The following is a 23013-nucleotide window of genomic DNA, read 5'->3' as shown; positions in this document are numbered from 1 at the left end:
CTCTGTATCTGAACTTCTCAGAAACCAGGTGTGAAGGTTCAGGGTTCTGATTTATGGCTGGAGAATGAGACCCTCCTCTTGCGAGAGCAGATCCTCTCTTTGAGGAAGATGGACCAGAGGGCCGATGGGCATGTCCAGAAGTTCTTGGTACCATATCCTCCTGGCCCAAACCAAGCCAATCAGGATCATGGGGTTTCCCAAACTTTGTCAACCTCCTGGGAACATATTGAATGGCGGGGGCTGGTGGAAACAGTACAGGAGCAGAAATTCCCAATCCACTACTAATGCATCTTCGGAGCTCCTCTCAGAGGAAATTCCCTGGAGATGAACAGGTCACACTTCATGTTGACACTGGACGTGAACAGATCAACTTGAGGGGTTTCCCAAATGATTAAGATCTCTGGAAGGACTTCTTGAGCTAACTCCTACTCATGGGGGTCTGCTCTTTGCTTTCTCAGAGCGACCAACACCTTGTTCTCCTCTCCAGCTAGGTGAACAGCCAGTAGAGCAATTTCTTCTTGTAGTGCCCAAAACCAGAGCTGCATTGCTTCTCTGCACAGCGGTAGTGGCCCTACACCTCCTGTCCTGTTGATGTAATGCATGTCAACAGTGTTATCCATCATTATCAGGACACTCTTTGCCCATACAGATGGCAAAAGGGCCATCAGTGCTAGTCTGATTGCTCTCAGCTCCAAGTGGTTGATGTGTAGTTTGGACTCCGACAGAGACCAGCATTCGCTGATCGTCAATTTGTTGGTATGTGCCCCCCAACCTCTGAGGGAGATGTTGGTAACTACTTTTATGTCTGGGCATGATTGCAAAAAAGATTCACTTTTCAACACGTTCTCCTTGCAGGCCCACAACATGAGATGCTGAGCGACCTTGCTCTGGACCTGAATAAGGTGTGTCATTTTGCCGAACTGGGACCATTGGGATGTGAGGGCCCACTGCAGGGATCTCATCCTCATACAGGCCTCTGGTACCAGGAAAATGCAGGATTCCATGAGGCCCAGCAACCTTAGAAAATCAAAGGCCGGTAACATTGGGGACTATGACATTTTCTTCCCATCTGCGAAATGTGATGGTCTCTTACCTTGGGTTTTGAAGATTTCTCTGAGGAAGTCTCCAGGACTGCTACATTTAATTGTAGCTTTTGGGAAGGTGTCATGCAGGACTTCTTGAAGTTGAGGGAGAAGCCCAGTTTGTGGAGAGAGTGGTAGGTGCTGTCTAGATGTTGCAGAGCCTGTTCGGGTGAGCGGGCTCTGATCAGCCAATCGTCCAGGTAGTGGTAGATGTTAATCCCTCCGCTCCTTAGATTCACTGCCACTATCACATTAACTTGGTGAAGATCCTCAGGCAGAGGTGAGCACCAAAGGCAGAACGCAAAACTGATAATGAGAACTGCAAGTGGCAAATCTCAGTACTTTCTGTGCTTGTAATATGATATGATATGATACGTTATATGAAATGTCATTTATAACGCGCCTGCACACAAGTGCTTTCTAGGCACGATTGTGATATATTAGCACATGACACCATCCAATCCTGGAGCTAAAGGGCCTTGAGAATCTGTGAAAGAGTAAGCATCTTGAACCTCCTTCCTGAGGAACTTGTTCACGCATCTCAAGTCCAAGATGGCTCGCAATCCTCCATCCTTTTTTGGGATCAGAATGTACAGTGAATACCAGCCTTAATTCCTCTCTGCTGCAGGTACCAGTTCTACTGCACCTTTCTCTAACAGGGTTAGCACTTCCTGTACGAGGAGCAGGTCTGGAATGTGGGGCAGTTTGGAGGCTTTTTGAGAAAAGGACAGCAGTAATCATGGGCAACTGTCAGCAATACAGTTTCCGGACCTCTCCACCATGCGCTATTTTGGCAAGACTGCCCTACATTGGTATCCCAACCTGGATATATTTTTAATGTGACACAGTCAAAAAATGTATATTTCTAGGCTGGCCAACCAATCCGGGCCAGCCTTGACCCCTAAAAACAAAATGGGTACACAAAATAAAGAAAACATGCTTTATGCTTTCTTTATGGCCATCAAGTGTAATACAAACATGATTCATGTTTGCTTTACTCTTAATGCCCATTTTGTTTTTAGGTGTCAATACTCGCCCATGGTTGCCACAATATCCGGCTCCACCTGGCAGTCCTTTTTTGGAAAGAATTATGAACTTCCGACTCGACATAGAATGCAGGAGTCTGACAAACCGCTGCTGCAGTTTCCAAGTAATTGTTATTGGGAGTTAAAAGATGTGATTTGGGCAATTTCACAATGGAAGTTTTCCAAAGCCGCAGGACCCAATGGGTTCCCGCCCTGTGTTTTCCAGGATGACCCACATTTTTGGGCAAAGTATCTGCTCTTTCGTTACCAACTGGTATTTAAAACGGGTAGAATACCGCCATTCTGGTTGCTGGTGATAATAATACTGATCATTAAAAGGGCCCCTTGGACGACCCTGCAAACTTCAGGCCTATTGCCTTAATTGACATTGCAGCAAAAATCTTTGCTCGTCTTGTTTTGAGTGAATTGGAAGCATTTATTACTGCAGCTGGTATATTATCTAAAGCCCAGGTTGGTTTCCGCAAGGCAATGGGCACCCAGCTAAATGCTTCCATTCTTGCACATTTGCTAACGTCTTCACGCACTCGGTCCAACGGTCCAATTTATATGGCATCCTTGGACCTATCGTCTGCATTTGACAGCGTGCTATGTACCCTCCTTTGGCAGCAGATGTTGTCTCATGGTATCCCCTCTCATTTGGTAGCGATAATTGCGGCGCTGTATCAAAATCCATCATACAGGGTTTGCATTCACTCTGAGGGTTTACTCTCTGACAGCATCCCAACAGGAATTGGAGTGAAGCAGGGATGCAACTTGGCAGCGGTACTATTTAATCTGTATCTGGCCGATATCGAGAAAATATGGGAAGCAAACAACATTTTTCCGGTTATTCTGGGTAAGCTGCGCCTGAACTGGTTGCAGTTTGCCGATGATGTTATACTGTTTGATAGAGTACCCTTTGGGTTACAGAATAAACTGAACCTCTTTGAACAGTATTGTCAATCGAATAACTTGACAATCAATTCGGCTAAATCAAATATTATAGTCTTTACTGTTAAGTCTTTAAGTATATTGTCAACACCAAACCCATTAGCAAAATGGGCGAGATCACATATTTGGGCTACCAGATAGCTAACAATATCTCTGTTAGCAAATGTCGAGTAACTTTAGATGCCAAATTATCTTTTTCCGCCACTGCAAGTATTCCATCATGCTCCTAATACACTTCTACTTAATGAAAGTTGAGCCTATCTTATTGTACAGTTTGGATGTCTGTTTGTTGAATATGGGTCGAACATTGAATAAACTCCAGGGAAAAATCTGGAACAAGCTATTGTGCCTTCCTGGGTACTTGCCAAATCCCATTCTGATACATGAATTAGGCCTACATGCATTAGCTGATTGGTATGAATGGTGTATGCTTAATACCTACACGAAAATGTCATTGCCACCCTCTAACTCTCTGTATGAGGATTTTAGGTCAATGCTAGCCGATGACCATCCGGCATCTATTTCTGCTTTCCAAAAATGCATGATTCAAGTCTTAAACTCTTTGAACATGACAAAGTTAGATCTAATTGATTCCCCTGGGGTGACCAAGGAACGGTTCTTTAGGAACGCATGGGCACACAATTCTGATTAATTGCAGGATATACATCATTTACATGCTATGCCTAATTTAGACATGCCTACACTCCACGTCTGCATTACCTATTGTGCTTCCCTGATAAGAATGCCAGAAAGATCTACATGAGATTCCGTCTCGACCTAATCCATACAGGTTCCCGTACTAGGAATTGGCCTAGTAACCGAGATTCAGGGGTTGGTGAGACTTGTAGGTTCTGTGCCAATGTGAAAGAGCCCGAATCTCAGGAGCACTTATTTATGCATTGTGCGCACTTTGAAACACAAAGACTTGTTTGCCTAGGATCCTACCTGAGAGCTAATACATGCTGTGAACGTAACATGGTTTGGTTGCGATGTATGTGGGGACGCAGCAACTCAATTATTCTGGCGACGGTGAGACTTGTGAGTATAAATGAGGCAGGTTTGAAAGAACTAAATGGTGGATTGCAAATTGATAGTGAAGAAGTGTAAGCACTATGATGAAATGCCCTTATAAATGCAACCTTAAGGGCCAGAACTGGTGTTGGCTAGGTTTTCCTTTTCCTTTTTTTTGTCCTTCTAAATCATAGAATGCTGAAAAATGAACCTTCTTTTATGTAAAAAAAAATTTCAGTTGTTTGGTCTATGAACTTTGTGATGATTTTTATCCTGGGGAAGGTTTTTATGCTTAAGAGATGAAATAGGGGATGAAACAAGGGATTTGTCCCATCATTTGTCTTATCTTTTCTTCCATCATTTGCTTTATCACTTGTTCTGATTTTACGTTGTTGTTTTTAACTATGAAACACTGTGATTGTTTAAATGTAAATGTGTGTTCTTATCCCTTGTGAAATATTTTTTGTAAAGGTGTGAATTAATTTTTGCTACCAGAAAAAAATAAAAAAAATAAATAAAAAATACTCGCCTATGTTGGGGGGCCTGTCTGGATATATTTCTTTACTGTAGCACAGTAAACAATAGATCCAATAGGTCAGTCTTGCCGCCTAACCACTGAATGGGTATCGGGAATAAAGCAAACATGATTCATGTTTGCTTAATTCTTGATGGCCAAAAGGCATGTTGCAATTGCATGTCGTTGCATAAACCTAATTTACCCTTGTTGTGACGGTGGGTGAGGTGCCAGGAGATGACATTACAACCTCACTTACCCCAACCCCTCATTTTGCTGTGCAGACACGCACGTATTCATACACATTCATTCATTTCTTTCATTCAAGCACACATTCATACATCTGTTCATTTCTCCATTCATCCGCACACATCCAACAGTCACTCCCTCATTCACTCATGCACACTTACAGATACAAAGACTCACATGCAAGCATACATACAAATACATTAATTGGAGAAAAAAAACGAGAAAAAAAACATCTCCTTACCTGCTGCTCTGATCCCGTTTCCATATGGCACAGGATTAGCAGGAATCAGAGAAATGATCTGCTTCCTGATTCATGAGGGCATGCACTTGGGAGCTGGAGCATCTCCAGAATTCCCGGGCAAAGCTAAATGTGCGGGGAGGCACGGACGTGCCTCTCAGGCACATTTAGTACTGCAGTTCCTCAGCCGTGCAAGGCTGGGGAGGCAACTCGCCTCCGGCCTTGCACGGCCCATTGGGCACGTGCTCTGGGGAGCCTAAACTATCAAAGGAAAACCACGTTTCCATTTGACTGTTAAAGCCAGCAAAGGAGCACTTGGGAGTGCTGTTACTGAGTTTGTTTTGGGTCCTCCATAATGCACAAAGGGTGGCTCAGTAACCCATCAGCCTTTATAGAGGAGTGCCCCTCTTCAAAGAGCAATGGTATCTGTCTCAAAAATAGTAAGGTACATTTGTAAGAAATGTAATTGTGCATGCAGCATCTTTGCACATGTAATAGGTGAGAGAGGATGGAGTGCAAGAGGAGGAGGCAGTTGAGCCACCATCGACTGAAGTACAAAAGGGAAACTTAAGACATTGGCTCATGAACAAACAGTGAAGTCCATGGCTGAGGAAGAAGAGGTGATTACTGAACATTCCGCATCTCTGTTTATGTTTGAAAATATTGCAATGAAGACTTAACATATTCTATGCTCCGTTGAGAAACAGGCACCTCTTCTTTGATGATACCACAGATAGCGAAGAAGAGCAAGAGATGGAAGTAAAGGGTGTAGGCATTGAAAACCCAATGTGATTGACAAGTACAGTGCCCATGAAGCAACATTCAGGCACCCCCCATGTGGCAGTGTACAGTATTTTCCAAAACATTTCAGAAAAACACATGCTTGCGGTAGTACATCTTTGCAGTGATTCACATCAACAGCATCAGCCCCTCAGTCAGCAACATCCCGACAGCATGCACTGTAAAGTACACTATGAAGACACCACGAGGAGAGGTAAGGCCATCCTCATGCCTCACAAAACATCCAAAGATTGGAGTTATAGTTTGTCTAGAAAGCAACACAAACTTCTTTTCACCTTCCTCACATGCACGAAAAGTGTCAGAAGCCCACAATAAACCAGGCCAACAGGAGGGCAGTATGCCTTGCTTCCAGACACACGGGCAGGGATTAATGTTTCACAATCCAATCTAATTGGTCTGATAATAAGGCAGGAGTAATGCTAGCCAGGCTCTCTTCCTGGCTGCGAGAAAAATAGCTACTATCAAATAATCCATGTATATACATAGATATCTTAGTATGTATACTGTGTGTATCATTGGTTCTATAACACCCTCCTGGTTGCAGAGAAGACTCTAATGCAAAAAGCTTCCAAAATAACCAAACGAGCACAGGCCACTGGGCAGAACACTACCCAACAGATGCAAGGGTGATAAACCAGAAGCGTTTGTGGAAAAGTTCCAAATAAATAGGAGGAAGCTAATGAGCAGGTGGTGAGGCACTCTCAATAAAGTTAGCCATATCTTGTAGTCTAAGTTCAAGAAAAAGTTTTGCAGATCCAGTGCTTTCCGTAACACCCTCAAACGGGAAGGAACATTTCAGAAAAAACAAAGTTACACCACATCAAATCCCTAATTAGTCTACCAGAGTTGATCATCCATTGGGTCCCCCGAAATGAGAATACCAAAAAAAGATCAAAATCTCAAAACCAAAGAACATATCATGATTGATGGCCTTGTGGCAAGAGCATCTAACGATCAGGATAGTGGAGCGAAGTAAGAAAACTGGAACAAGTCCAAACGCCACTCATAAAATATGATTCTGTGGGGAAGCATTGGCCTGGTTTGTTTCCCATTCATATTTCCTGGTCTGCAGTCCCGGAAGGGGATCTGTGCACCACTGGCCATACACGTGCCAACACAATATTATCAAAGCTAGTCTGAGTTTATGTGAATTATATTTTCCCTTCCTATATCTATGCCACCATTTCCTTAGAAGGCTCCAACAAGTTTACAAGGAGTGAGTGCGGGTGCTGGAATGAATATTGTGTTGTTAAGTACTGACAATCTGGGACCTTGCTATTCATGACAAACAGTGTGCATGCTTGGCAAAAGAAAAGGGGGGCAGTGCATCCTCCTAACCTTCAACCTCGGACAAAGGGAACATTTGAACCACCTTCCCAATCGTACTGATTTACACATTTTCACCAACCCTGTCAGAACACCATCCTTACCTGGATAATCCATGGCATGCAAATGTATTCTCCCGCCATTGCTGAGGCTTTCGATTGTGCCACAAAATATTGCACTACTCCTTTGTAGAAAAGTGCGGATTTATACATCTCCTTGGATTGGGACATTCCGAGTTAGCACTACATCACACAAACTAAAGTAAGATGCCTCTAGGACCATGTTGTGGTAGCACTGGCTATGACACTGTACCATTGTGAGTATAATAAAGTCCAACAAAAAATTGACATTTGGACCAGTGCCCAAAAGACAGTTTTCATTGCTGTCACTGGGCATTGAGTCACTGTATTCTGTACCTTTTGTCAGCACAGCACAGGACAGCTGCCATCACATATACTGTGTCAGCAGGATATTTTGTGCATGGGAGGTTTTGACAGATTGCCTCACTTGAGAGTTGATTTCTGGGACAAAGTAATCAAGACTGTGGCACATTGCAATACTTCTCAAACTTTACAAGGGTACTTTGTGCCAGCTGAGATTGAATCTAAAGTTGTAGCTGACATAGTTGTAGCTGACCTGATGATAGGCAAAATAATGCATGTCCCCTGCTTTCCCATATCCGCCATCTTGTGTTGGCTCACCTCATTTGCTATTTGATGGCATGGTCAGTGTGGCCGATAAGATCTGCACTCACCACAGCCACTCCTATAGTACCAGGAACATGTAAGAAAAGCTCCTGTCATGCCAAAAGATATCTTACAAAAAGGTGAAAACTAAAATTGTGACTGATTAGAATTCAATGCTGCCAGAGCTGGAGCCTTCACGAGAATGGTTCAATGCAGTGACCAGCTACTGCCGTAGCCAGAGACACAAAATGATGGACAATGTTTGATCTTTGTGCAGCCATTTGAAGATGCCACTCGGTTATCTGGTCTACTATATCCCTCCGCAAGATGATACCACTGTTGTATCTGTTGGAATCTGATCTATCTAAAACAATGCATGAAAAGAAAATGTTTGGGTATCCAGAAGCAGGTCAGCCGGTTATGACTCTGCTCTCAACCTGCCAAGAAGATCTCACACATTACTGGTATAAAGAAGGCTAAGGAAAACCTCCTGGCATCATTGTTTGTCCAGCAGTTTAAAGTTAAGGTGGATTTTTTTTTTTTAACAGCATATGCATGAGGATGGGGACAGTGAAGGGGTTGCCATTCTCAAGAGGACATGATAGACATGTATGTAGGTAGGAAGGTAATTTATATTTATGCACTATAGGAATAATGTCTGTAGGGATGCACCAATGAGATGTTTAAAAGCCTGGTTTGAACAGGAAGACAAATACAAACATCAAGCAACACTAGTTCAGTCAGCATCAAGGCACATTTTCGCATAGAGGAAAAACAATGGACTATGGGATATACTCCTGCCACAGTCTGGTTTGCTCTATCTGGTCTACTATCCAGGAGTGGTGTGCTGCCAATGATCTCTGCCTTAATGCCTGTAAGAACAAGATTCTCCTCATCAGCACACCTGCTCCCTCCTTTCCTGTCACTCTCTGGCTGGCCTCCCTTAGCCCTCTTCCTGCTCCCAACTGTGAGGTTAAAAAACCTTGGTGTCATCTTTGACTCCACACTCTCCTTCTCTCCTCACATCTCTAATGTCTCTAAGAAGTCACACTACCAGCTGAACCTCCTCAGAGGTATTCTCCTTCCCCCAGAAGCTCACTGTCTCCAGAACTCTTGTTCTCTCGAGGCTGGACTACTGCAACAGCCTCTTTCTAAATCTGTCTGCCTCTACTCTCCGCCCTCTGCAACTCATCCAAAACAGGACTGCAAGACTTGTCCTTGGCCTCAAGCCCAGGGATTGTATCTCTCCAGGACTGAAATCTCTGCACTGTCTCCCAGTGGTGGTGAGTATTAAGTTCAAAACCCTCTGCATTGTCCACAAGGCCTTCCGGAGTCGCAGGACTCAATACCTTCAACTCTCTTGTCCCAAATATCTTCCTTCTCAAGCTCTTTGCTCATCCACCTCCAACTCCCTCAGGGTCAGTTGCTTCTCCAAGCAATGAGTTGGTGGTAGATCTCTTTCTTCTGCTGGGGCCTCCCTCTGGACCAGCCTCCATGCCTCTCTGAAACTTGAGGAGAACCATCTCCGGTTCCAGAAGCACCTCAAGACCTTCCTCCTTGCTTTTGCTTTCTCTCCTCCTCTCCCCTGCTGATCTCCTGGTTGAAACTGAACTGCACTAGTTACCTGGCTACCATCTGATCTCGGCCCCAGGTCCCCTCCCCACCAGTTGCATACCTGTACTGCCCCCCTTGCAACTCTTCCACTCTGGGACTGTTTATCCATACAGCCCCCTACCAGCACTTGACACCTGATGTCAGCCCTTACCCTTGCACTTGCCAACAGCTGGCTGCACGTATTTATTGTATTTATTGTCTTTATTTATTTTTTACTGTAATCCTATGTACTGCACTTCCCCCTCCCATTTCCCCCCGCTTTTTTTCCTCTTGCCCCCTCCCCTGCCATTGCGAAATCTCAATGTCACCTGGCCTAGTAAGATCACTGTCTCTGACTTCCCTCTGTTCCCCCTCCCTTGCCTCGTCGCACCTTGAAACACTTGTGCATAGGCACGTTGTAAATGCCATATCATATATCATTTATATCAGGTTCCCTACTAGAATTCAGTGGGTTAATAGGAGAGCACATGTTTGATGCCTATGTCCTCGACACATGCTAAGTGGGTAGTGATGACGATCTGCTTCATTTCTGGCTTGGAAAGGGCTCAGTGTGGCCATCTGTACTTGGTCAATTAGCTGTGAAAAGCCTATGCTGCACTTAGGCTTTTATGCAGTGTGAACATGATTTGATTGCTGCTGTGGTTATTGCCCTAGTCCACATGAGAAACTTCAATGATACACATGAGAGATCTTACTTTCATCAAAATGAAGAAACAACTTATCATGGACGACTACAGTGGGATGCAACACCAGGCCCATTGCCTGGAAGGGGAAACAACAGATTACTCAAATGATGAAGATTTGTGCATGAGCCATCTACACACACATGTATGGAGCGTCATTGAGAAAGGTGGTGGATACTTAGACCCTGACAGTTGAGTGCATTGTAAAGGTAAGTCTTAAGTTTCCCTTCATCCCAAACTTATTTGGTTCTACCGGAGGGCCATGTACCGAGTCTTGGTACCACATTAACAAATTGGAGGTTGTGCCTCAATTTATTTGCCTCAACCAACCCGCAGACACTCTCTGAATCCTTGTACCATGCTCTCAGACTAGAACTGCTGCCTCAATTTATTTGACTCTAGGAACCAGTGGAACCATTCTCCAAGTATTAGTACCATGCTCAGAAATAGGTTCTCTCTCAATTGTTTATGCTCTACCAATTAGCAGAGCCAGTAATGCCTTTTTGACACTTTCTATGTGTCCCCGTTTAGGTACCGTCTAAACAAGGTATCTAGTAGAGTGCAAGGTGGTACACAAGCAGGTGCTTCTCCATGGCATCCATCACTACCTCGTAATTCAGCTCACACCAACTGGCAGAGAACCGCCAAAGTAGAAAGTCTGTGCCTGCATTCTATGTCTCACATGTTTTACCCAAATCACAGCACACCCTGAATTCTACATCCACAGAGAATGAGCGTGTGCTAATAGTGGCAGTAAAGTGGTCCTGCTAGTTGATGGTGCCACTGGGCATCTTCAAAACAACATTGAGCAACAACCTTAAGTGCTTGCACAACGAGAAGGTGCCCAATACTCTTTTAATTGGGTGACCCCAATTAACTGTTTTGTGGCAGAGATTGCATTTTACACTGCATGCCTCCCATTTGGCAGTAACAAACATTGTTACAGACAGAACCTGCTGTTTGTGTCTCTGGGCCATCACCCAATGTCTCCCCAGAATGGAACGCAACTGATCCCAAAGTGGCAGGAGGGACTCCCAGGACACAGAAGAATCTTGCACAAGAAACAAACATAACATTACTATGGGAATGCCCCCCACTCCCAAGTTACAAATAGAAGGGATTTACCTGATAAGGTGTTTTTGAGAGATCTGAAAATGGTAACACAGAATAGGACGTAACACCAAAAGAAATCATAATGAATTCACAGGTGGCATGAGGTCGAAACTATGCACTCATATAAGGGGAACATACTGAAAGATCAGGTTCCAACCCAGCAAGGACACAGTCAATGGAGAAACAAATGGATTGCAGTTCAGTGGTAAAAAAACAGTAGAGAGGCAGATATGCCAATGCAGAAAGCACAGCAGAGTTCAGCACCCAGAAGGTTTGTACAATAGAGGGACAGGCAAGGCAATCCGAAAGGCAGGCAAGAGTTTGGTACATGGCAAGTCTGTAGGAAAGGGGAACATGCAAAGCAATCTAGAATGCAGAGCAGAGTATGGTAAACAACAGGAATATTTGAAAGAGGGACAGGCAAGGCAATCCTGACTGCTGAGCTGAGTACCATGCATAACATATTTTTATGATAGAGGGACAGGCAAAGGAATTCAGAAGTCCTAGCAGAGGTTGGTACATGACAGGTTGCAGAGACAAGAGAACAAACAGCTAAACAACAGAACAGGACTCACTGAAGTGTTAAAGAAAGTGGCATCTTCTTCTGTGGCTGCTTTATAGCTAGCATCTGCCTGGTGTTGCATCCCCCCAGATTGATGCTACATAACGACAGAGCTGGAAGCAAGCAATGGCGAAGGCTTCTTGGAAGTGTGGTAAGACTTCTGTTCAAGGATCATCTCTGGCACCTGCTCCTTGTGTTCTTCAGTTTCCTCCAGCACCACTACCTCCACAATTTCCCTCTGTTCTCCTTTTCTGCTTGCAGCTATGTGGTTACCACTCCCTGCTTCTCTTGGAGTACCTCTTCCTCCCACCAACTACAACATCAAGTGACTCACCCACCTTCTTCAAGTACTCCTCAAGCAACTCTAAAGGTACCACAATCTTCTCTGATTGGTAGTCACATCCTCACCCTCAACCACCAACTGTCTCTCCCTACTCAAACCCTGTCCCTCCTCATCAAACACCATCTGTATCTCCTCATCCCTCCACTTAAACATAATTTCCTCCCCCTCATCCTTCATATCTCTTGCCTTGACAACTGTCTCCCCCTCTTCAAAGGCAGTCCTTGCTTCCTCAACCAATGTCTTTCCTCCCTCAAACTCCAGCTTTACATCTGTCTGCTGTCCCCTTGGAATCCTTCTTTATCTCAACCTCAGACACGGAGGACGGGGATTAGTCCAGCTTCTCATATTCTCTGCCCACTAATCCCTCTAAATAAAATGACATGTTGCCTAAGCTCTTAACATGCTAAATCGAAAAGTGCATAATATGCCTGAGGTGTCAATGTGTAAAACAAGAGACAAAGAAATCAAAGAGATTCTCACAAGACTTACCTAATGGGAAAGAGTTCTCAAAACACACAAGCAGTAGTGAAGGTGACCAAGCACAGCACAGGAAGAATGTTCTGGTTCACAAACAAAGGTGTCTCTACAAACAAAAAGTGGGAAAGGTGCTAGGAATATTGTAACAGAATGCCATCCGCCAGGGGTTTGAAATACCTGTCATTTTAAATGTATATTAATATAAAACGATGCAGGTACTTCTGTTTCTGAAACGGGGGTCTTTTTAGGGGGGTATCAATGACAATAGCATAGTGCATCCATAAGACCCAGCTGCATTAGTCTTATGGCCTCCACATCCCCTGCACTTCAGTGGAACAGGGCTGGTTCAAAGACCACATATGCATTCCCGACTGCTTTTGTACTCCATGTTTCTGCAGTCAAGATAGCATTTTGATTCTGCACCTCTATGCTAAATTATCAATTTCTAAAAATAAATACCTAGCTATAGTATGGCGACTGATAAAGAGCACACAACAGAAGCCATGCCAATTTGATATCAGAAAAGTGTCAATCCTGTGAACTCAGGACAAGCTATGTCAGTGCAGAGTAGATTATGACTACCCTGGCTGTCTCTTCCCAGCCCATTGAGACAGTAACCAGTAGTTGCCTCTGTTTATTCCCAGGAAGAACGGTAACCCCTACCCTACTAGGCCTATGACCTCTCACTAGGAGATCTCCAGTAAGTTGGTGCTTCCATGGCAGCAGTGACATAAAAAAAGCCAGCTTCGCCACAGTGTCCTGTACTGCAGAGTGCCTTTAAAGTCAGCAGGCATAGGAAAGGGGCAGGGTTAAAGTAGCTATAGAGGGAAGGTAAGCCAGAGAATGAGTTTGCTTCTTTATTTGTATGGCGCACCAAACCCTCAGGTAACTGGGCGCAAAGGTTACAAGTTTACTTTCAGCTTCATGTTACAGATATAGCAGATGGGAAATACATAGGATACAGGATAAAGGTATAGGAAAACAGATATGTTACACCAAATAAAAAAAAGTAAGATACAGTATACTGTGTTCGTCATATGAGACAACAGGTACAGTATATACAGTATGTGAACTGGAAATGCATACTTCAATTAGGGTTATAGTCAGGTGTCAGTAGGGCAGAGTGGAAGAAAGAACTATATACCATAATGGGTAGTCATAAGTAGAGTGCATCGGAAGTCATTTGTCGTTAGCGCTCAGCCAATTTAAAGTTTTTCTTCTGAAACTGAGGAAGGATTGATTATCCCTTAAGGCAAGTGGGAGTGCATTCCATGTCTGAGCAGCCTTCACATGGAAGCTACTTCCTCCAGATTTATTTCATTTAAATCTTGGTATGACGAGGCAGAAAGAGTTTGCAGCTCTGATTGGGTGATTAGTAGGTTTCAAGGCTATTCTCTCAGCTAGGTATGGTGGAGGAGTTGCAAATCATAAATAGGGCCATATGGAATTAACCATAAGCCTATGGAAGGAGGCAAAGCCTCTGGACAGAGGCAGTCAGTATATTGATATAGTTCCTGGGGACGCTGAAAGTGGTAATGTTGAAGAGGAAGTCCCGGGAGTCCCAAGACCACCCCTCCATCCTCGGTAGTTAATGACAAGACGAAAAGGCCAGAAACACATGCAGCCACGCATCTTATTTTGGACAGATCCCGAGTGCACCAATGATCGACAAGCATACTGAAAGGTATACTCTCAGCCACCCATACAGGCTGGATACAATGCAAATCTTTCCATGCCTGGGAGAAGAGCCTGTGATCGTGGACAGAGATGCCTATATGGACAGCCTCGACTAAACACCAAGAAGCCATGATACTGACATCATTAGTGACACCACGATGTAGCAGCGATAGACCTGAAGCACACTCGCATCCTGCACTTCCCTGCATTAACACACTCTCTCATACATGAAGAATATGAACGACCAGTTCTGTAGCTAGAGGACAGATACATGTAAATAATGTCAATGCCTTTATTATTTTTGCCATATGCCAAATGCAGTAAGGTAGAACTGCAAGGCACAATCAATAGATCCTGAGCAAGCTTGCTGATGCTTAAAGCCAATAGTCGCATGGCAACACAGGAGTACATATGGAACGTGATCGAACCACATACAAATAAGTTATAGAAAACGTAGCATAACATGGACGATGTAGAAAACACATTATGAGATTTAGGAAAATTATAGAAGGCCTCAAGCCTCAGAGGATGAGACGAGGAGAAGCTGATTCAGGATGCACAGAGAGCAAGACATGCATAGACAGGCTCACAGCCAACGTCAGAGATTCAATGACATTACAATCTACAGACAACAAAGGGACCACCAGCTGCAGAAAAGCAGAATACATCCTCATAATTGTGAGCTGCAGAGATCAATTATGTGGTCTCTAAACACCTGATGCAGCCAGGCGAGACAATGGACAGTCATCTACAGTAAGAAATGGGAGCCGATGCAGCAAACCAGATGCAGACTGCAAGAAGTGTTGCGACGTAAGGAGCATATTCTCATAGGCAAAGGTTGCACCATCTTGGTTTTCTTTTAGGGCTCTCTTCCTCCCTAAGCCCTCCATCTCATGCAGGTCAAGTCATTCTAGGTATGATGTCAGAAGGCAAGGATAAAAGAACCATTCCTGACGAAGGAAAGCTGCATTACCTTAGCAAGAGCACTTATACTTTTTAAATTGGGTAACTGCAATGTCCTTTATCTGGGGGCCAAAAAATACCTCATCAAGAAAATCCAAACATTGCAAAACAATGCTTTAAGAGCTGCTCTTGGCTTACCCAAGAGAGAACACATTCCACACCTGAGGAGACAGTTCAAATGGCTCAATACGAAAGACAAAATCCAGCTCAAAACACTATCCCTTGCATAAATATCTCAACCATGTAGCTCCTACATACCTCTCTGAGAGAATCACCAAACAACCATCATCCCATCCTACTAGGACTAATAACTCAGCTTGTTTAGCCATGCCTAGATTCAGACTAAAAGAAGCAGAAGGAACCAGCTTCCCTGCCATAGCAGCGCAAACCTGGAATGCCTTACCCCATCATTGAGAGCAGACCAACCCTTCTATCTGTTCAGGTGCAACCATTTAAACTGGCTCATTATGAACGACACCTATGACCAGCCCTAATTGCATATACTAGAACCTAGACTAACCCATCCGTCAGCCACGTTTCTAACCCAGATCCTTTAGATTGTCCATGAAGTATCCTGCCTGTCAATGTATCTATGAATTACTGTATATATATATATGTTGATTGATCGCATTTTCCAATTGTATCCATTGTTATACTGTTTTTATTTCTCTCAACTGATGTAACTAAGCTGAAAGTATCCTTGTAACTCACTCTGCATAGGCGCCCAGATAACCTTGGGTCAGGTGTGCCATACAAATAAATAAACAAACAAACAAGAATTGGAGCCTTACAGTGGGCTTTCTTTGGGCCAATCTCCTGTGATATTTTGACTTTATAATGAAGGGATTTCACATCTCTTCTTTGAGTCTACTCTGGATATCAGGATGGATAGGAACACACAGTTGGACTTCTATTTGGAGTGTAGTACATTCTAGAGTCCTCTGCCATAGAGACAGAGTTGGAAGACATCCAAGACAGGGGGTGCTTTGCCCCTAACCATGTCCTGGGAAAAGTGGTGGTGAACTGCTGTGAACTAAGGTGTTGACTGCTGGAGCCACCAGAACACTGCCATCGGAGGTGAAGGAGTCTCTGGGTGTGCCAGCCAAGCTACATGGACGGGGAATACAGAGCAAGAAGGAGTGACATTGTCCTAGGGCTTCTGGATTGGGACACAGAGCACCCAGGAAGCCCAGGAACAGTTGGAATCCTGTTCAGCCACTTTGAACAATGTGCGAGACACTTCAAACTTGTTTGATGTCCTTCAATCTTTGAAGCTCTTGCCACTGTCTTCGAACTCAAACCACTTATTGCACTTTGAGCCAACCAGATACCGAATCAACCCATTGATGCTGGACATCTCGATCAACCTGAACAGGAGGCTCGATCTTCTAGGGAGCAACTGACTCAAGTGCTGACTCGATCAGCTGGACATCATCAAACTGCCTGTTGTGAGTTCCAACTCGAACCAGCAGAAGCCATTGCCTCACTTCCAACTGAACCGCTACTCCAACCATTGGAAGACCTCTAACTCCCCATGTCAAATCTTAACTGCCAGAGGGACCACATCAACTTGAACCTTCTCGACATTTGCTTGACCAAAGCTGTAGTGCCAATAAGCCTAGTTTGACACTGTCAAACTGCCTAAACACAAGAACAAGATACTGCTAAGAGAACCAGCTCATCTGATCCAATTGCTGGGATACTATTCACTGGTAAGCCCCATGCACTACCTTCTTTTTCAAGCATATTCGATGAACAGTGACATTCCTGCAAATAGACTGAGAGGGTCATTACATGTTTGGCGTTGCAGGAAAAAAGTGGTGTTACTTCCATTACTGCCACTTTTTCTGCACTGCCAAACTACAAGTTTGCCAGTGGGGATTCACTAACTTACCTCCAATCGAGAGCTGGAGGTAATTACCAGTGGGATTCCGGGGAAACATCTAATGACCCTAAGAATGCCATGTAATATGCATTTAATGCATTGAATGAGTATTCTTACAGGGCGGGTTTTGCTCCTGTTGTCAAGCTGTCTGTTCTACCATTATGGCCGGAACACTGCTGCTTTACTGATAGTGTGGGCCTGAGTAGGTGGTTTAGCTACTACTTATCTGTACTCCTGCAGAACTGTAGTCAATCCATCATACATTTTTTAAAACATGTTTGCAATGATAGGGGAAAGTGAAAGACAAACTTTTAAAAACATATTCTAAAAGAGAGCAAGGTTAAAAAGAAATATCAGAGAGGCAGCCTAAAAACATGCATTCAGATGAAAGGGAATGGAGCAGGGATGAAAAACAAAATAGCACCACAGCTACCTAACTTTTCCAAAACACTCCAAACCTCTCCTAAATTCTCCTAAATTGCCCTAAAATTCTCCAAAATATCAATTTTTTTAGCCTATTTTTTTCACTCCTAAGCCAAAAGTCCCCCCGCCCACATCCTCAAAAAAACAAAATAAAACAACGACTATGGGAACAGGATGCAAGCTGGGCCTTTAAAAGACCCTAACACCTGTTTTAGAATGGCTCAGAGCCTCTGGTTGGCTAGCTGAACTTCCCTCCTGAGTCTCAAGCCTTGCAATTGGATGTGGGCATGAAATCCGACTGTAAGGGTTGCTGCAGGGATCGACTCATGGGAAATCCCGAGGGAATACCGCAGGGTCTGTTGAACCTGCCCAGAAATACGTGACTTTCCTGTGGGGCACGTTTTTGGAAACTCAAGTACCCTTAATCATAACCTAGCATAACACAAGTGGAATGATGTCCAACAAGAAGAATGGGATAAATAACCAAATTAATTAAAGAAAATAGAAACACTGGCTTAAAACAGAAAAAATGGCATTTACTTAAACACATCAAAAGAGGGAAGGTGTATTAAACACACACGCAAAGGTGGAAGAAGGTTAGATATAGGTGCGGTGAAGGAGGAAGTAGCAAATAAACGGGTTATATGAGGGTGGTGGGGACTCCCCTACAAAAGCCTAAGCAATGTGTACTTTGAAACGCACAATGTCATGTCAGCATTTCTGGCAAAGATGCATTTGGAAAAAAAAACACGTTGAGGCTACCTGACCAACATTGCGTAAAATGTCACAGCGGCTTAACATCAGATTGCATAAAGTATCAAGACCTAGTATACCCACCCTAAGAAAGCATAGCATGTCACAGCAGCACAGAACATAACATGGGTTGCATAGCAAAACCCATACAGCAAAAACATGGAATGACATACACAGCATGTCCGAGAAATAACAAAGCATCCTAGCAAAATGCCAATGCAAAGACAAGAGGTCCATATAAAATAATCCAGTTGGTGCTGAAAGGAGGAGGTATGTGAGACCACTGAGAAGTCCAGAAAAACATGGGGCTCCTTAATGGGCAATGAAACACATAAGAACCAGGACAATTCTGTGACAAACAAACCTTCACCCCTTTGCCGAACATTGCATCAAAGTAGGGGCTGAGAAAAGGAGAGTGTGCTGCATATGGCGACCCAATTTTCAAAATCTAAAAATGACGAAGATTAACAATATAAAAGTAGGACTACAATTTTAGAGTGGCTTTTGACACAAAAATAGGGCTACACTCCAGACGTGTAGGAGGGATGGGGTCATACATAGGATGTAGTTTACAATGTGCTAACCTTTCAGCTATCACATAACTTGTAATGCTAATGAAAGTAACTTGAATTTACTGGGTGCCCACGTGCAAGTTAAGCAACTAAAGCGTACTGGCTTGCATTGAAGTGAAAACATACTGGTTCATTATTGTTTTGCTCTGTTATTCAGCGGAGATGTACAGACTGAGAGCCGCTGGGAACAGTCATCAAAGTGGCAGTTCTGTTCAGGGTTCCATGTGGGTTGATTTCTCTAGTTGCCCTGCAGCACTCCCATATCACAGTGCTTCCTCCCTGTTTGCCCCCTGTTTGCTAGTGCCACCCTATCCATTGCTGATAGAAACACTTCCAAAGGAAATAATGCATCTATCTTAAAGGATGGGTGGAGATAGTACTAGATTTTAATAGTTAAACTCAGAATGAAACCAGCATGGGCAAGGGCATCCTGAGCGGTGGGCACTGGCCTCTCATTTGGATACATAGATGTACTTTTGTTTGTCCTGCAGGAATATCACCATCACACTCAGAGAGCATAGTTTGCACAGAGGGGAGTCAGGCGAACGCATGAAGAATCCGTGGGAGTTGCTGGAGTTCTGTGAGACAATGCAACGGAAACAATACAAATGCAATTATTTAATTGTACTAACATTGCAAACTGTCTCTTTTTAAAAAGCACATGATCAAATCCTAGAAGAAGAAGAATGTCCTATTGTACTTTTTTCAAATTAACCCTATATGAAAAGGGAAGGGTAGAAATGGCAGAAATGGGGCCTCATTGCTGATTTACATAAATCAGATAACATTGGGAGAAATAAGAATGACCACAGATCTTTATATTTGACAAAGATGTCTTTGATAACCGTTACAAGGTTTAATCACTGAGTGCATAATTAACACTGGTTTCAGAGCTCATTTCATGAATCACAACAGTGACCCAAACATTACAGTGTTTGTAAACATGAACTATATATACAAAGCCAGACAACCTCGATGTTTTGATGCAAATTTAAAATGGCTGTAACATTTGTCACTCCAATGTAATTCAAGGCGCTTCTTTTTTTTTCATTCCTCTCCCCTAAACCGGAAGCCTAACTGAACTTGAAAAGATAAGGGTTGAGAGGCGAAGCTGTGTTTCAGGGTAAGTATGTCTATGCATAGACGTCCGGTGTGAATTATATGTATAGAATATAGTGCAAAAACAATTGTTGATGCAATCAAGACTGTCAATTATTTTTAAAAAAGCGCTGTCTACAACTTAGTGTCCATAGTAAAATGTGGACCATGACTCTTTTTAAGTTACTCTGTACTAAATCTCATCGCTTTCCAAGACTCTCTTGTCCCCGTTCCCTCCTCTGCATCCACCCCACATTTGTAATGCAGTACTCCTCTGTCACACTTCTTACACTCAACCTCTCTCTTTCTTTAGCGAGAGAAAAACTACCACAATGAATGCTAAATACCATTCTTTCTACTCGTGCTGCTGTTAGTATCTTTCCCTACACGCCACTGAAAATAGGCCAGCCACCATTTAACAGCCTATCACTGATCAGCATAAACATTGCAGACGTGATTCTCTTGGGAAATCTAGATCTCCTATGAATCACAGAGAATTGGACAATTCCACTGAAGCGCTCCTTGATGATCTGGCTAATTTATCTGTAAACTTACATGATGATCATCAACCAAAACATCTCGAACTTCAACCTTCGTCTGCATTAGCAAGTAACTTTAATCATCCTGGGTTCCTACCCGCCTCCAAATGAAGTACATTCTCCTATTTCTGCTACCTCTCTTTCATCAAATTAATTACTCTTTTGTGCCTAATGCAAACCCAACAGGTCTCCATTTGATTTATGACCTACATGAATTGCCATGCATTCTGGCCTGCAGCCACTCATCACTTGCTCTATGTTGTGAACAACATATTTAGCTTTGCTTTGCACCAACACCCCTGAAAGAACGTGATGTTGTGCCTCTTCCGCCTCCCGTGTAGAAACAAAGGGTAGACCATGTTAATTTTTAAGACCCATCTATAACCTTCCTTTGTTTTGCAAGCTCTTTGATCACGGTGACTGTGGACACCCCAAACAGGTTATCTCGAGTCAGTAAATATCTCTCACTGAGCTAGTCCTAGTGGTCTACTAGATGATCTCTGATGTTAGTGGTGTTAACCTTTTGATACTTATGGAAATCAATTCAACTTTTGGCACTGCTGACTAGCAACGCCTTCTCAACTGTGCCCAATCTGTAGCTGGCTTGTTAATTCTCCATAAATTGTGGCATCCCTTAGGATTCCACCTTATGCCCTCTTGACTTGTATCTATAGCTTCGCCATTTTGAAAACTGACTATTGCACCTTCGGGTTTCATTACTGCATGTGCTTCAGTGACACACAGATTCTGTTCAGTCTGGATAGAAAATACTGCCTCACTTCCCTCCCTTGCACCCCGCCTTCAGCTCCAGGATTGCATCTGTGAATTCCTGTATTGGGTCCAATTGGCTACAATTGACCACATTTAAAATGAAATTGTGCTTCTCTGTGTAGGTCTCCACCTTTTGAGACAATAAATGTCTCTGGCCTTCAGCAAGAGTGCAAATTCAGCAAAACCTGCAAAACACCTGGCAGAGTCTTCAATGACAACCTTGCATAATTTGCACTCATAATAGGTTGATTTCCAATGGATTGTGCTGCTTATGGGTTTCATGCATAGACACAAATCTCACAAACAGAAAATTATATATTTTTCTTCATACAAATGGAGGGTGTTTCGTAAAAGAAAGATAGACTACAGTTTTATAATACGTAGTAGGTGTCTACGGCCTCTTATAAGGAAAAACACTATATATCTTCAGAGTGTAAAGATGTCCACTTGTTACCTCAAGTACAGGCAATATATATCAGACACATGCAAACCTCTCCATATCCCTCCATCTACCCTTCTCTCAATCTCTTGCTCTTTGAAGCTATACGTAAGTTCAAGTTTCTTATATATCTATTTCTTCCTCACTTGCCCTTCTCTATCTCTCTCTTTCTAATTCCCTCTCTTTGTTTTTCTGTCTGTTTCTTTTTTACTCTCTTGCTACCTCCCACTGTCTATGTCCTCTTGTCTCTCTATCACTCTGTGTCTACTTCATTTGCCCATACTTCTGTCCCTGTCCCACCTGTGTATGTCAAGATAGTTCTCGCTGCTGATGTCTTTACCTTTCTTGTTACTTCTATCAGTCAACATCTGTGTAATTATAATGACCTTTTCTTTCCCTCTCTCTCCCTCGTTCTCTTTCGTTCTCTCTCTCTCTCTATTTCTCCCCCGTTCTTTCACCTGATCACTCCCCTCTTGTTTTTATACAACTCAATGATTGTTTATACTTCTGTATTGCTCTATCTGCTTCTATCTCTTTCATGTCGTCCCCGTCCAATAGCCTTCTCTGACGAGGTCAACCTCTCTCTCTCTCTTTCTCTCACTCTCTGTCTCTCTCTCGCTTTCTCTCTCTCTCTGTCTCTCTCTCTCTCTCTCTCTCGCTTTGTCTCTGTCACTCTCTATTTCTCTCTCTTTTTCAATGTCTTTCACCTGGACTCTGTAACTCAATATTTTCTTTTCCAACTTCAGTTGCAATTAGATTCTTTCACTGTGTTCCACCCCCCACTAGTCATTCAGTATTTATGCCCTTCCGCTCTGCCTCAGAATCTGACTTTTCAGCACGTTTACATATGTCACTCTCTTCTCCTCGTGCCTGCTTTCAGTGTGATTTTGGTCTCCTCTCTTGCCTTGTCTCAACTTTAAATTAATTATTTCAATGTCTGGTGTTCGTTCACCCTCTCCATATACCCCAGCCCCTCCGTTTCTCTTGCTCTTTCTCTCTCAATATAAAGTTTGCTTTTAGGCCTTCCTCTTCTCCATTATTTATCCTGCTCCCAGCACCTCAGTCCTCATGTCACAATTTCCCCCACGCCCTCCATTCTTCTTCTTTATTTGCAATTTTTTGCTTTGCTCCATCTCTATATTGACACTCTTTCATTTATTGCCATTTTTCAGAATCCCCCCCGACTCCCCTTTTCTCCAATGTTAATGTCTCTAATTT

Source organism: Ambystoma mexicanum, chromosome 3q, assembly GCF_040938575.1.
Source record: "Ambystoma mexicanum isolate Mex_15411 chromosome 3q, UKY_AmexF1_1, whole genome shotgun sequence".
Taxonomy (NCBI): Eukaryota; Metazoa; Chordata; class Amphibia; order Caudata; family Ambystomatidae; genus Ambystoma; species Ambystoma mexicanum.
The sequence above is the reverse complement of the archived record's forward strand: the minus strand, read 5'-3'. Positions refer to the sequence as shown.